This window comes from Chiloscyllium punctatum, chromosome 45, assembly GCF_047496795.1.
Source record: "Chiloscyllium punctatum isolate Juve2018m chromosome 45, sChiPun1.3, whole genome shotgun sequence".
NCBI classification, from domain to species: Eukaryota; Metazoa; Chordata; class Chondrichthyes; order Orectolobiformes; family Hemiscylliidae; genus Chiloscyllium; species Chiloscyllium punctatum.
This window is the reverse complement of record NC_092783.1, coordinates 12,992,826-13,005,061: the sequence shown is the minus strand read 5'-3', so window position 1 is coordinate 13,005,061 and position 12,236 is coordinate 12,992,826. Positions and strand designations below refer to the sequence as shown.

General features: G+C 42.7%; 1 protein-coding gene across 3 annotated transcripts in view; it reads right to left on the bottom strand.

Moving 5' to 3' along the window:
• The window catches only part of LOC140467164 (T-complex protein 11-like protein 1), a 57,528-nt gene extending 54,220 nt beyond the window's left edge, over positions 1 to 3,308 (bottom strand). For 2 of the 3 annotated variants that reach the window (XM_072563297.1, XM_072563300.1), the window contains exon 1: positions 3,239 to 3,308. The gene's annotated coding sequence lies outside the window, so the exon portion shown is untranslated. The remainder of the gene's footprint in view (positions 1 to 3,238) is intronic. The other variant, XM_072563298.1, reaches the window with a different exon arrangement.
• Positions 3,309 to 12,236: the final 8,928 nt, after the last annotated feature.

Here is a 12,236-nt window from a genome sequence, read left to right as displayed (position 1 = left end):
ACCATAATATGGTAGAGTTCAGTCTGGAGTTTGAAAGGGAGAAGGCGAAATCTGATGTAATGGTGTTACAGTTGAATAAAGGTAATTATGAGGGCATGAGAGAGGAACTGACTAAAATAGACTGGAAGCAGAGGCTAACCGGGAAGACACTAGAGCAAAAATGGCAGGAGTTTGTAGGTATAATTGAGGACACTGTACAGAGGTTCATTCCCAAGAAAAGAAAGATTAACCGGGGAGGGATTAGACAACCTTGGCTGACAAAGGAAGTCAGGAAATGTATTAAAGAAAAAGAGAGATCCTATAAAGTGGCTAAGAACAGTGGGAAATCAGAAGATTGGGAAGGATACAAAAGCAAACAGAGGATAACAAAGAGTGTAATAAGAAATGAGAGGATCAAATATGAAGGTAGGCTAGCCAGTAATATTAGAAATAATAGTAAAAGTTTCTTTCAGTACATAAGAAACAAACGACAGGCAAAAGTAGACATTGGGCCACTTCAAACTGATGCAGGGAGCCTAGTGATGGGAGATAAGGAAATAGCAGGAGAACTTAACAAGTACTTTGCGTCAGTTTTCACAGTGGAAGACAGGAGTAATATCCCAAAAATTAAAGGGTGTCACCGGGCTGAGTTGAGTATGGTTGCCATTACGAAAGAGATAGTGCTAGAAAAGTTAAAAAGTCTTAAAATTGATAAATCTCCTGGCCCCGATGGGATACACCCTAGAGTTCTGAGAGAGGTTGCTGAGGAAATAGCAGAGGCATTGGTTGAGATCTTTCAAGAGTCACTGGAGTCAGGAAAGGTCCCGGACGATTGGAAGATGGCTGTAGTAACCCCCTTGTTCAAGAAAGGATCAAGGCAAAAGATGGAAAATTATAGGCCAATCAGCTTAACCTCGGTTGTTGGTAAAATTCTAGAATCCATCATTAAGGATGAGGTTTCTAAATTCTTGGAAGAGCAGAGTCTGATTAGAACAAGTCAACATGGATTTAGTAAAGGGAGGTCATGCCTGACAAACCTGTTGGAATTTTTTGAAGAGGTAACAAGTAGGTTAGACCAGGGGAACCCAGTGGATGTGGTCTATCTGGACTTTCAAAAGGCCTTTGATAAGGTGCCACACGGGAGACTGCTGAGCAAGGTGAGGGCCCATGGTGTTCGAGGTGAGCTGCTGGGATGGATTGAGGATTGGCTATCTAACAGAAGGCAGAGAGTTGGGATAAAAGGTTCTTTTTCAGAATGGCAGCCGGTGACGAGCGGTGTCCCGCAGGGTTCGGTGTTGGGGCCACAGCTGTTCGCATTATATATTAATGATTTGGATGAGGGAACCGGGGGCATTCTAGCGAAGTTTGCCGATGATACAAAGTTAGGTAGACAGGCAGGTAGTACTGAGGAAGTGGGGAGACTACAGAAGGATCTAGACAGGTTGGGAGAGTGGTCCAGGAAATGGCTGATGGAATTTAACGTGAGCAAGTGCGAGGTCTTGCACTTTGGCAAAAAGAATATAGGAATGGACTACTTTCTAAATGGTGAGAAACTTAATAAAGCCAAAGCACAAAGGGATCTGGGAGTGCTAGTCGAGGATTCTCTAAAGGTAAACATGCAGGTTGAGTCTGTGATTAAGAAAGCGAATGCAATGTTGTCTCTTATCTCAAGAGGGTTGGAATATAAAAGCAGAGATGTACTACTAAGACTTTATAAAGCTCTGGTTAGGCCCCATTTGGAGTACTGTGTCCAGTTTTGGTCCCCACACCTCAGGAAGGACATACTGGCACTGGAACGTGTCCAGCGGAGATTCACACGGATGATCCCTGGAATGACAGGTCTAGCATATGAGGAACGGCTGAGGATACTGGGGTTGTATTCGTTGGAGTTTAGAAGATTAAGGGGAGATCTAATAGAGACGTACAAAATAATACATGGCTTTGAAAAGGTGGATGCTAGAAAATTGTTTCTGTTAGGCGAGGAGACTAGGACCCGTGGACACAGCCTTAGAATTAGAGGGGGTCATTTCAGAACGGAAATGCGGAGACATTTCTTCAGCCAGAGAGTGGTGGGCCTGTGGAATTCATTGCCACGGAGTGCAGTGGAAGCCGGGACGCTAAATGTCTTCAAGGCCGAGATTGATAGGTTCTTGTTGTCTAGAGGAATTAAGGGCTACGGGGAGAACGCTGGCAAGTGGAGCTGAAATGCGCATCAGCCATGATTGAATGGCGGAGTGGACTCGATGGGCCGAATGGCCTTACTTCCACTCCTATGTCTTATGGTCTTATAATTATGGTAATGGGGAGAAACAGGAAAGCGGAGGTCAAACTGTAGTTGGATCAGCCAGGACCTTACTGAATGGTGCAGGCAGCTCAGTCGTCCCATTGGACCATTGCTGATTTCATTAGGATTGAAATTAGGTATCACTTCTACCACAAAGAAATGTAGAACTTTCTTTTGCAAATGAGAACTGATGCTAGATCAATATGAGGTGATGGGATGGGATGGGATAGGATTGGGGGGGGGGGGGGGGAAGGGGGCAAAAGGCAGATAATTCACTGACAGATTAGCCATTTCAGACAGATTCAAGGGTTGAGTGACACGATTGCTGTTCTGATGGAGGATCCAGTCAAAGTGCAGAGGGTGCCCGGGAGATTCTAACCTGGAACCCAGTCCCAGACCTTGGAATTCCACAAATGTTTGCAACAAACAGCATCGGAGACAATTCCGCACGTCAGGGATATGACGGTAAATTGCACACAGGATTTGTGCCTCCTGCATTCACCAGCAGCTATTGCTGCTAACAACCGCCTTTTGCAGTCAGTGCATACTGCTCGCGTTATCTCAGCACCGACACAGTGTGGAGCAAGCACGGGCAAAGAGAGAGGGACACCAACAGACCCGTCTCAATCGAAATCCAAACACTTTTGGTTGCATCAATGGCAAGTCTCACTTTTAAACCAAAATAAAGCTGAACCACATCCCAGATATTCAACCGCGAGACGAATAAGCGCATAAATAGCGAAAATAAACAATTTAACATTTCCAATCTGGAATGCAACCCTTTCCGGTACCACTTAACAAGAGTTGGGGATAAATCTGCAGTGCACACAGTTAAATTTAAAGCCTTCCTTCCGATATTCGGGTAAAAAAAAGTCAAGCAGTCGAGCTGCTAATCTGTGGTGAAGAAATATGTTGGAAAGTTTTGAAAAGAGAGTAAATGGAAGTTTTGTTTGTCCTTGAGCTGAGCTGCCTTACCTGTGAGATGACTGCTCGGAGTGTTTACACCCTATCAGTCCCGCTTGTAACTTTAAACTGAGCCCTGCCACTCTGCGAACAGCACGGGAGAGTTCTATCAATACAAACTGATACATTTAGACACAGCGCTACGCAGCGGGCATAATTTTTCACCAAATTCCGACTTTAAATATTCAAAGTGTGATATGTGCAAAGTTGTGAGTGTTTCATTTGAATTATGGTATGATTACTTTTTTCCGCAGCTCCTCTGTTACCCCTAATGAATGGTCCATTCCAATATTGAAACTAAACAGAGCACTGGAGTTCCGCCCTTGCAGCCAGTCACAAAGTTGTACAGTCATTGAACAGCTCAGGAAATCCCTATCTAAGATACATTTGTTGTCCTTCCACAGCTAAGGGATTTACAAAATTCACCCGCTGTACTACGGAAAAGAAATTGTGTGGAGTCACAAATCTGGACAGTCCCGTTGTCGCCCCTGAATCAAAACATAATTTAAAAATAAGCAATGTCTTACCATGGCAACCGAGGAAGTGACAAGGAAGCGACGACAGCGAATTGGTGAGCCCGTACCAGGGCAGGGACTGCACGAAAACTTCACACTGCGAAATGAGCAACACAAACAGGAAAATGCCAGGAATATAGAGCCCCCTCCGGCACCATCAGTGGAGAGAGAAACAGAGTTCACATTTGGAATCCAGTGCCCCTTCTTCAGAACTGATAGTTCCTGGGGAAAGGCTATATATAGAAAGATGGTACTTCAGATTTCCAGTACCATATTTAATTTTTAAACTTTATATACCGTATATGTTGAAGGCATGGGTTGGGGGTGGGGGGTAGAGCCAGCGGATAGGTGGAGTCGTGAGAGAGAAAATAAAGTTAGGCAGACAAAGGGGTAGCTCATGCTAAACCAGGAAGAAACGCTGATAATGGGGACTACAAGTAGGTGAAAGTGGCTCAACTGACTCACCCCATGTGAGTGACAGGGCCTGAGGGATGGGTAAATAACATGGACAGTGTTCAGGTTATAAAATTATTGAAATAATACAAGGAACCGCAGGACCAACAGCAACTTCTGTTTTTGACTGAAATTATTGAACTCTATATTGAGTCCTGAAGGCTGCAGATCCCCAGAAAACGAGGTGCTGTTCTTCCAGCTTGTGCTGAGCTTTGCTGGAGCACTGCAGCCTGTCAGAGACAAAGATGTTGGCCAGGGAAACACGGTGTTGTGTTGAAGTGGCAAGCAACTTCAGGGTCTTCTTTACAAACACAAGGTGGGTGTTCTGCAAAGCAGTCAGCCAGTCTGTGTTTCTTCTTCCTCAATACAGAGGAGACCACATTGAATACAGCAGACTAGCCTTTAGGACTCAATGTCTAGTTCAATCATTTTAAGGCCAGAACATCTCCTTTGTCCATCCCCCACACCCTGAGTCCTGTCATGACATGGGCTGCTTCTTTTTATGTCAAAATTATACTTTTATAGTATAAAATTATAGTCACAAATGCTGTACAGTTCTGTACAATAGAGTATCAAGGAAACAAACACACATTGGAGTTTGACTCTATCCAAACAAAACAAAGACATCTCTTACACATACAAGGCATGCACTTGAGGCACTGGGATGGTCCGATAACAGAACAGACCCACATTTAATTTCAGTAGGAAGACCACTGATGGCGGTCTTTCCCCACTGTGCCCTTAGTGGCAGTTGCCCCAAGCTTTCGTGTGTCCCTCAGCATGTAGTTCTGGAACTTGGAATGTGCCAATCTACAACACTTGTTGGAGATAAGCTGCTTGTTCTGGAAGACCAACAAGTTTCGGGCAGACTAAAGAGTGTCTTTCACTGAGTTGATGGTCCAACAGGCAAAATCAATGTTTGTCTCGGTGTGCATCCCAAGGAACAGACCATAGGGCGTGGAATTCTGCATCACAGAGCTGGTCAGGATGAACCTTGACAAAAAAAACTGCATCTTCCTTCAGACTTCATTTGCAAAGGCACATTCCAAAAGGAGATGTGTGACAGTCTCTACCCCCCCCTCCCCACCCCTGCAGCCGTTTCGAGGGCAGTGAGCGATGGTGCAGACCAACCAGGTGTCTTGGTGCTTGTTGGAAAGTTCTGGTGATGCAGCATTCTGCCAAATGACTTTGACAGTCTGCTCAGGGAACCACATGACAGGATCTACCCTCTCCTTTTCCCTCAGGGTCTTGAGGATGCTGTGTGCTGACCACTTCCTGATGAACTTGTGGTCAAAGGTGTTTATCTTTGCAAATTTCTCCACAAGGACAGGTGATATGGAACGGTCCAACTACTTGGTGCATTCCGTGGCAATAAGGCTCATCCCATCCAAAGAATGCAACCAGGAAGGTGGATAAAGGGGAACTAATACATGTTATATACTTAACTCTTGAAAAGGCATTAGATAAAATGCAACAAAGATAAGAGCTTAATCATGAGGTCATATATTAGCATGGATAGAGGGCTGGTAAACAAGCAAGATGCACGAGAGGGGATAAACGAGAGATCTTCAGTGTTGCCAGGCTGTAATTGCCTCAAGGGTCACTGCTGGGACTTCAGCTATTTATAACCTATACTGATGACTTAGGTGCAGAGTCTGAGTATAATGTATCTAAGTTTACTGATAATATAAATCTGGTGTGAATGCAAGCTGTGAGGAAGATAAAAGAAGTTATAAAGAGATATAGACAATTTAAGTGAACAACTGGGTGGCAGATAGAGTATAATGTGAGGTTATTTATTTTAGTAGTATGAATAGAAACAGAATAAGTTTTAAACAACAATACACTTGCAAACATTGATGTTTAGTGTGGACATTGGGAAGATGTTTCTATCGGTAGGAGAGCCTAGGACCCAAGGGCATGGCCTTAGAGTAATGGGAAGACCCTTTTAGAATGGAGGCAAGGAGAAACATTTTCAGCCAGAGAGTGTTGATTGTGTGGAAATCATTGCCTCGGAAGGCTGTGGAGGCTAGGTCATGGAGTATGTTTAAAACAGAGATAGATAGGTTCTTGGTTATCAAGGGGATGAAAGATTATGGGAAGAAAGAGAAAGAATAGGTTTGAAAAAATGAATGGCCTATTGAATGAATGGCAGAGCAGACTTGATTGGTTGAATGGCCTAATTTCTGCTCCTGTGTTTTATGGTCTCATGGTCCAGAGAAACATGGGTGTTTTTGTTTGTTCTTCAATTCAAGGATGATATGTTGCAGGTTTCTGCCATGGGTCATGTGACTGCACAGGCTGATTTTCAACCCCAAGATCTTTGGGCATATGGAGCAGGGTGTCCCACCAGGCAGTGGGATCTAGAATGCAGGATTTGTTTCCTCTGCTGCTGCTACTCTGCTTGACTGTTAAAGTAGTTAGATTTGAAGCATGACACAGTTTTGAAGGACAAATTGTCCCCATTTTGAATGAACGTAGCAAGCTTCTGCCAGTCTAACCCTAACCCTGTCAATGCAGGCACACTTCAAGGATCATTTCAGAGAGTCTTTGAAACATACAAGATTCTTAGGGTACTTGTGAAATCTGTGGAATCCTTTGTTGATGCTGGGTTATTAAATAACTTCAAGGCTGAGATAGATTTTTTAAATCAGTAATGGAATCAATGGTTCTGGGAAAAAAGAAAGGAAAGTGGAATTGAGGTTTATTAGATTAGCCATGACCTCATTGAAAGGCAGAGTAGATTTAATTGGCTGAATGGTCTTCTTCTGCTATTATGTCTTTTTTGTCTTATTGTCTTCACATCATTGCCATCAAGCCAAGGAACCAGCCTGATTCAGCAAAGGTTGCAGAAGACCACATCATTGAGACAGAGAGTGATAGAGTATGAGTTTTTACACAATAGAAACAAACCCTTCAGCCCATCATCTCTGCTGGTCAGGAAGACCAGAATTGAACACAGTTTTCTACAAATGGCCTCACCAATGTCCTGTACAGCCACAACTTGACATCCCAACTCCTGTACTTAATACACTGACCAATGAAGGCAAGTTTACCAAACTCCTTCCTCAGTTCACTGTCTATCTGCATCTCCACTTTCAAGGAACTGTACCTGTATCCCTAAGTCTCTTTGTTCAGCAACACTCCCCAGCACTCTACCATTAACTGTACAAGTCCAGGCCTGGTTTGTCTTCCCAAAATACAACACCTCACATTTATCTAAATTAAACTCCATCTGCCACTATTCAGCCCATTGGCCCATCTGATCAACATCCCATTGTACTGTAAGATAACTTTCTTTGCTGTCCACTACACCTCCAATTTTGGTGTCATCTGCAAACCTATTAACCATGCCTCCTATTTTCACATCCAAACCATTGAATTAAATGATGAGAAGATGTGGATCCAGCACTGATCCTTTTGGCACACCGCTGGGCACAAGCTTCCAGTCCAAAAAGAACCTCCACCACCACCCTCTGTCTCCTGCCTTCAAACCAATTTTGCATCCAATTGGATATCTCCCCCTGGATTCCATGTAATCGAAGCTTGCTAACCAGCCTATGTAAGGAACCTTGTCGAACTCCTTGCTGAAGTCCACACATACAACATCTACTGATCTGCCCTCATCAGTCTCCCTTGTCACCGCTTCAAAAAATTTAATCAAGTTAGTGAGACACGATTTCTCATGTTAACTATCCCTAAACAGTCCTTGCCTTTCTAAATGCATATAAATCCAGTCCCTCAGAATCCCCTCTGACAACTTACCCACCACTGACATCAGGCTCAATAGTGTATACTTCCCTAGCTTTTCCTTACCACCTTTGTTAAATAATGGCACCACATTAGCCAACCTCCAGTTGTCTGGCATCTCACCTGTGGCTGTTGATGATGCCAATATCTGAATAAGGGGTCCAGCAATCTTTTCCCCAGCTTCCCACAAAGTTCTGAGATACACCTGATCAGGTCCCAGAGATTTATCTATCTTTATGTGTTTCAAGACCTCCAGGACTCCCTCTTCTGTAATATGGACACTTTTCAAGACATCACTATTTATTTCCCTGAGTTCCAAGCTTCCATGTCATTCTCCACAGTGAATACTGTCGTAAAATATTCATTTAGGATCTCTCCCATCTCCTGTGGTTCCACACTTTGATGGCCTTGTTGATTTTTAAGGTGCCCTATTCTCTCCTGAGTTACTTTATTGCCCTTAACGTATTTGTAGAATCTATTTCAATTCTCCTTAACCCTATTTGCCAAAGGTATCTCATGTCCCCTGTCTGCCTTCCTGATTTACTTCTTAAGTATACTCCTACTGCCCTTACACCACTCTAGGGATTCACTTGAACCCAGCTGTCTATACCTGACATATGCTTCCTTCTTTTTCTTAACTAGAGGCTCAATTTTTCTATTCATCCATCTACCAACCTTTGTCCTTCACAATAACAGGAACATACTGTCTCTGAATTTTCATTATCTCATTTTGAAGGCTTCCCAATTTCCAACTGTGCCTTTACCTCTTCCAATCAACTCCCAATCAAAACTGGCCATGCATCAATTTAGCACTTTAACTTTTAGATCAGGTCTATCCTTTTCCATAACTACCTTAAAACTAACATTATGATCATTTGCTCTAAAGTGCTCTCCCACTTACACTTCAGTCACATGCCCTTCCTTATTTCCCAAGAGAAGGTCAATTTTTGCATCTTATCTAGTAGGTACATTGAATCATATCGTGAATCAGAAAATTTTAAATTATACACTTAACAAATTCCTCTCCATCCAAGCCCTTAACAGTATGGCAGTCCCAGCCTATGTTTTGGAAAGTTAAAATCTCCTACCATTACAACCCTACTATTCTGAGAGATATCTGAAATCTCCTTATATATTTGCTTTTCAATTTGTCACTGGCTAAGGGCCCTATAATGCAATCCCAACAAGGTGTTCAACCCTTTCTTAATTCACAGTTCCCATATTACTTCACTGCACATTCTCCCAGGAATAAGTCCTTAAATACAACCATAATGTTATGCTTAGCCAAAACTGCCACTCTCCCTCCTCTCTTGCTCCCCTTTATATATTTCTTATTGCATTTATTCCCCAGATACCCCTCCCTGAGCCACATTTCTGTACTTGCTATGATATCCAGTCCCCTTTTCCTAACTATTCCCTAAGTTCTGACCTATCAGACCTCTTGCATTGAAACAAATGCAGTTTAATTCATCAATCTTACCTCATTCTCTGTCGTGCTTTTGCCTGTCTTGACTATTCAACTCGCTGCCCTTATCTACTATACTAGCCTCAGACTAATCACTTTACTCATTATCTCTTTGGGATCCCCATCCCACCACCACTGCCACCGCCACTACTTTAAAGCAAGCCGAGCAGCTTTCGTAAATCTCCCCACCAGGATGTTGGTCGCCTTCCAATTCAGGTGCAACCCATTCTACTTATACAGGTCCCTTCTAACCCAGAAGAGATCTCAATGATCCAAAAATTATGAATCACTGCCCCTCATCTGCCCTATCCTCCTATTCCTACCCTCACTAGCACAAGGCACTGAGAATAATACAGGTATTACCTCAGAGGACCTACATTTTAACATCAAGCCTAATTTCCTCTATTCTCTCTTCAGAACTTTGTCCATTTGTCTTCCTATGTTGTTGGTACCAAAGTGTACCATGACCTTCTGCTGGTCACTCTCCCCTTTGAGAATATTCTGCACCATTTCCATGATATCCTTGACCCTATTACCAGGAAGGCAACACACCATTTTAATGTCTCGCTGTCAACCACAGAAACATCTGTCTGTCCTCCTGCCTAGACAGTCCCTATCACAATCAATCACTTGGAACCTGACATACCCCTCATTAGAATACAGCCAGTCTATTAAGAAGTAAACGTTTCTCCCAATCTACCCTACCTAAGTCCTTCATGACTCTGTGCAACTCATTCAGAACAACCCCCCCTCCACCGCGCCCCCCCCCCACAGCCTTCTCTGCTCTAAGAAAAACAACCTCAGCCTATCTTCAGAGCTGAATCACACCAGTCCCAGGCGAAATCCTGGTGAATCTCCTCTGAACCCTCTCTCATGTAATCACATCTTCCCTTTTGTATGGCAGCCATAACTGCACAGAATACTCCAGCAAAGGCCCAGCTAATGTTATATATAGCTCTATCATAACCTCCCTGCTCTTATATTCTTGACTAATAATCCCAAATGCCTTCTTAACTATTTTATCTATATGTCTTACTGCCTTCAAGCACCTCTGTACAAGCACAACCATGTCCTTTTGAACCTCTACTTCCTAAAGTCCTACCATTTGATGTATACTCCCTTGCCTGGTTAGTCCTCTCAAAATACATTTAATTCTCACAAGCATTTTTTATGGTAAAGGGGTTTGGCTAGCTGATTTATGATGTTTTAACATTTTTTTACCTTGTTGAATATTAATTAACCAAGATTGATTTCTTAACATTTGCACTGAAAGAAGAAAATGGTCATTAGAAGTTGAGTCATGGAGCATGTTGGAAAGTGAAAGATGGGTAAATATACCCTGACTAATCTTGACCAGTTTGCAGAAACACTTTTTAACTCAGGCATATTATGTGGCAAGTTAAACAAAGAGAGCAAAAATAAGGACAAGGTCCAACACAACTTTATTGAACACTTTATCAAGAGAAAACAATATTTATCAGATTCTACTATTAATTAAACTCTATCAAACTCTATCAATCTCTTCACAGGACTTTTCAGGAAACAGTTTTAAATCTCTAAGTAATCAGTCTCAAATGTACACTATCTATCTACTTCTGACACGTGCTTCTGAGGATTCATTACACCTTATCCACACCTCTATCCTGGATTGAACAGGCTGGTTCAATAAGGCTAGAACAGGTTGTTCCTCAGTCTTTGAGGCTTGGTCGATATTTCAGGATCTGCAGTCGATTTGGTCTTCCCGTCTCATCTAGGGCTGGTTCTACTTCTCAGGTCGAGATGGTCTCTCTGGGTACAAGGAACTAGAGATAGTGAGCAGCTCTCTAACAGTAAAAGGCGCTCTCTGGAGACACTACTGAAGGATGAGCAAAAGGCAGGGTAATCTGGGGCTCCAGGTTTTACCTTATATCCCCCTCTTTGTGTCCTTTTTGAAGAATCTATAGCCTGTGTCCAATATTAGTACCAGGCAGGGGAAGAAAAGTCCAATGAGGTGACGACTTTCCATATTTGGAGATCGCAGAACATGATCTTGAACCTTCAAGTGCTGTCCTTGTTATGCTGTGCCTCTGGCCTCCTACTGAGTTGGGTGCCACCAAGCCTGTATAACATTCTTCTAAAACAGCAGCTTCACTTGAGGAATAAACACCAGTCTGTTCTGAAACAATGATTTAGAGGTGCTGGTGTTGGACTGGGGTGTACAAAGTTAAAAATCACACAACACCAGGTTATAGTCCAACAGGTTTAATTGGAAGCACTAACTTTCGGAGCGCCACTCCTTCATCAGATGGTTGTGGAGGACACAATTATAAGGCACAGACTTTAGAGTAAAAGTTTACAGTGTGATGTGACTGAAATTATACATTGAAAATACCTTGATTGTCTGTTGAGTCTTTCATCTGTTCAAATACCATGATAGTTTCACTTCTTTCACAAAACCTTTTTTTAAAAGTTGCATTCTGAAACAATGTGGGTCATTAGCACCTGACCAGGCAGCTCCAGTAAATGTGGTTTCATTGGGAAGTTGATTGTCCAAGGCTGGCTACATGAATACTGTCCGTTTCAGCTCTGCTATTTGCAACTTACAGCGTCCAGCTAGATTTAAACTTGGTTTCCACATTTCAAGATTTTATCTGTGCTCATGAAAAAATATCAATGTTTCTGTAACAATCCAGGAAGTCATGTGTCACCTGACCACAAGCAGATGTTCGATGCTCCCAGCCAATAGTATATACATTGCAGTAACTTTTTAAAAATCCTACACATCTTAAGTTCAAACAGGTGGCCCACTGCCTTGTTTATATCTTTGCTTCCTGTTGCCTAGTGCTTA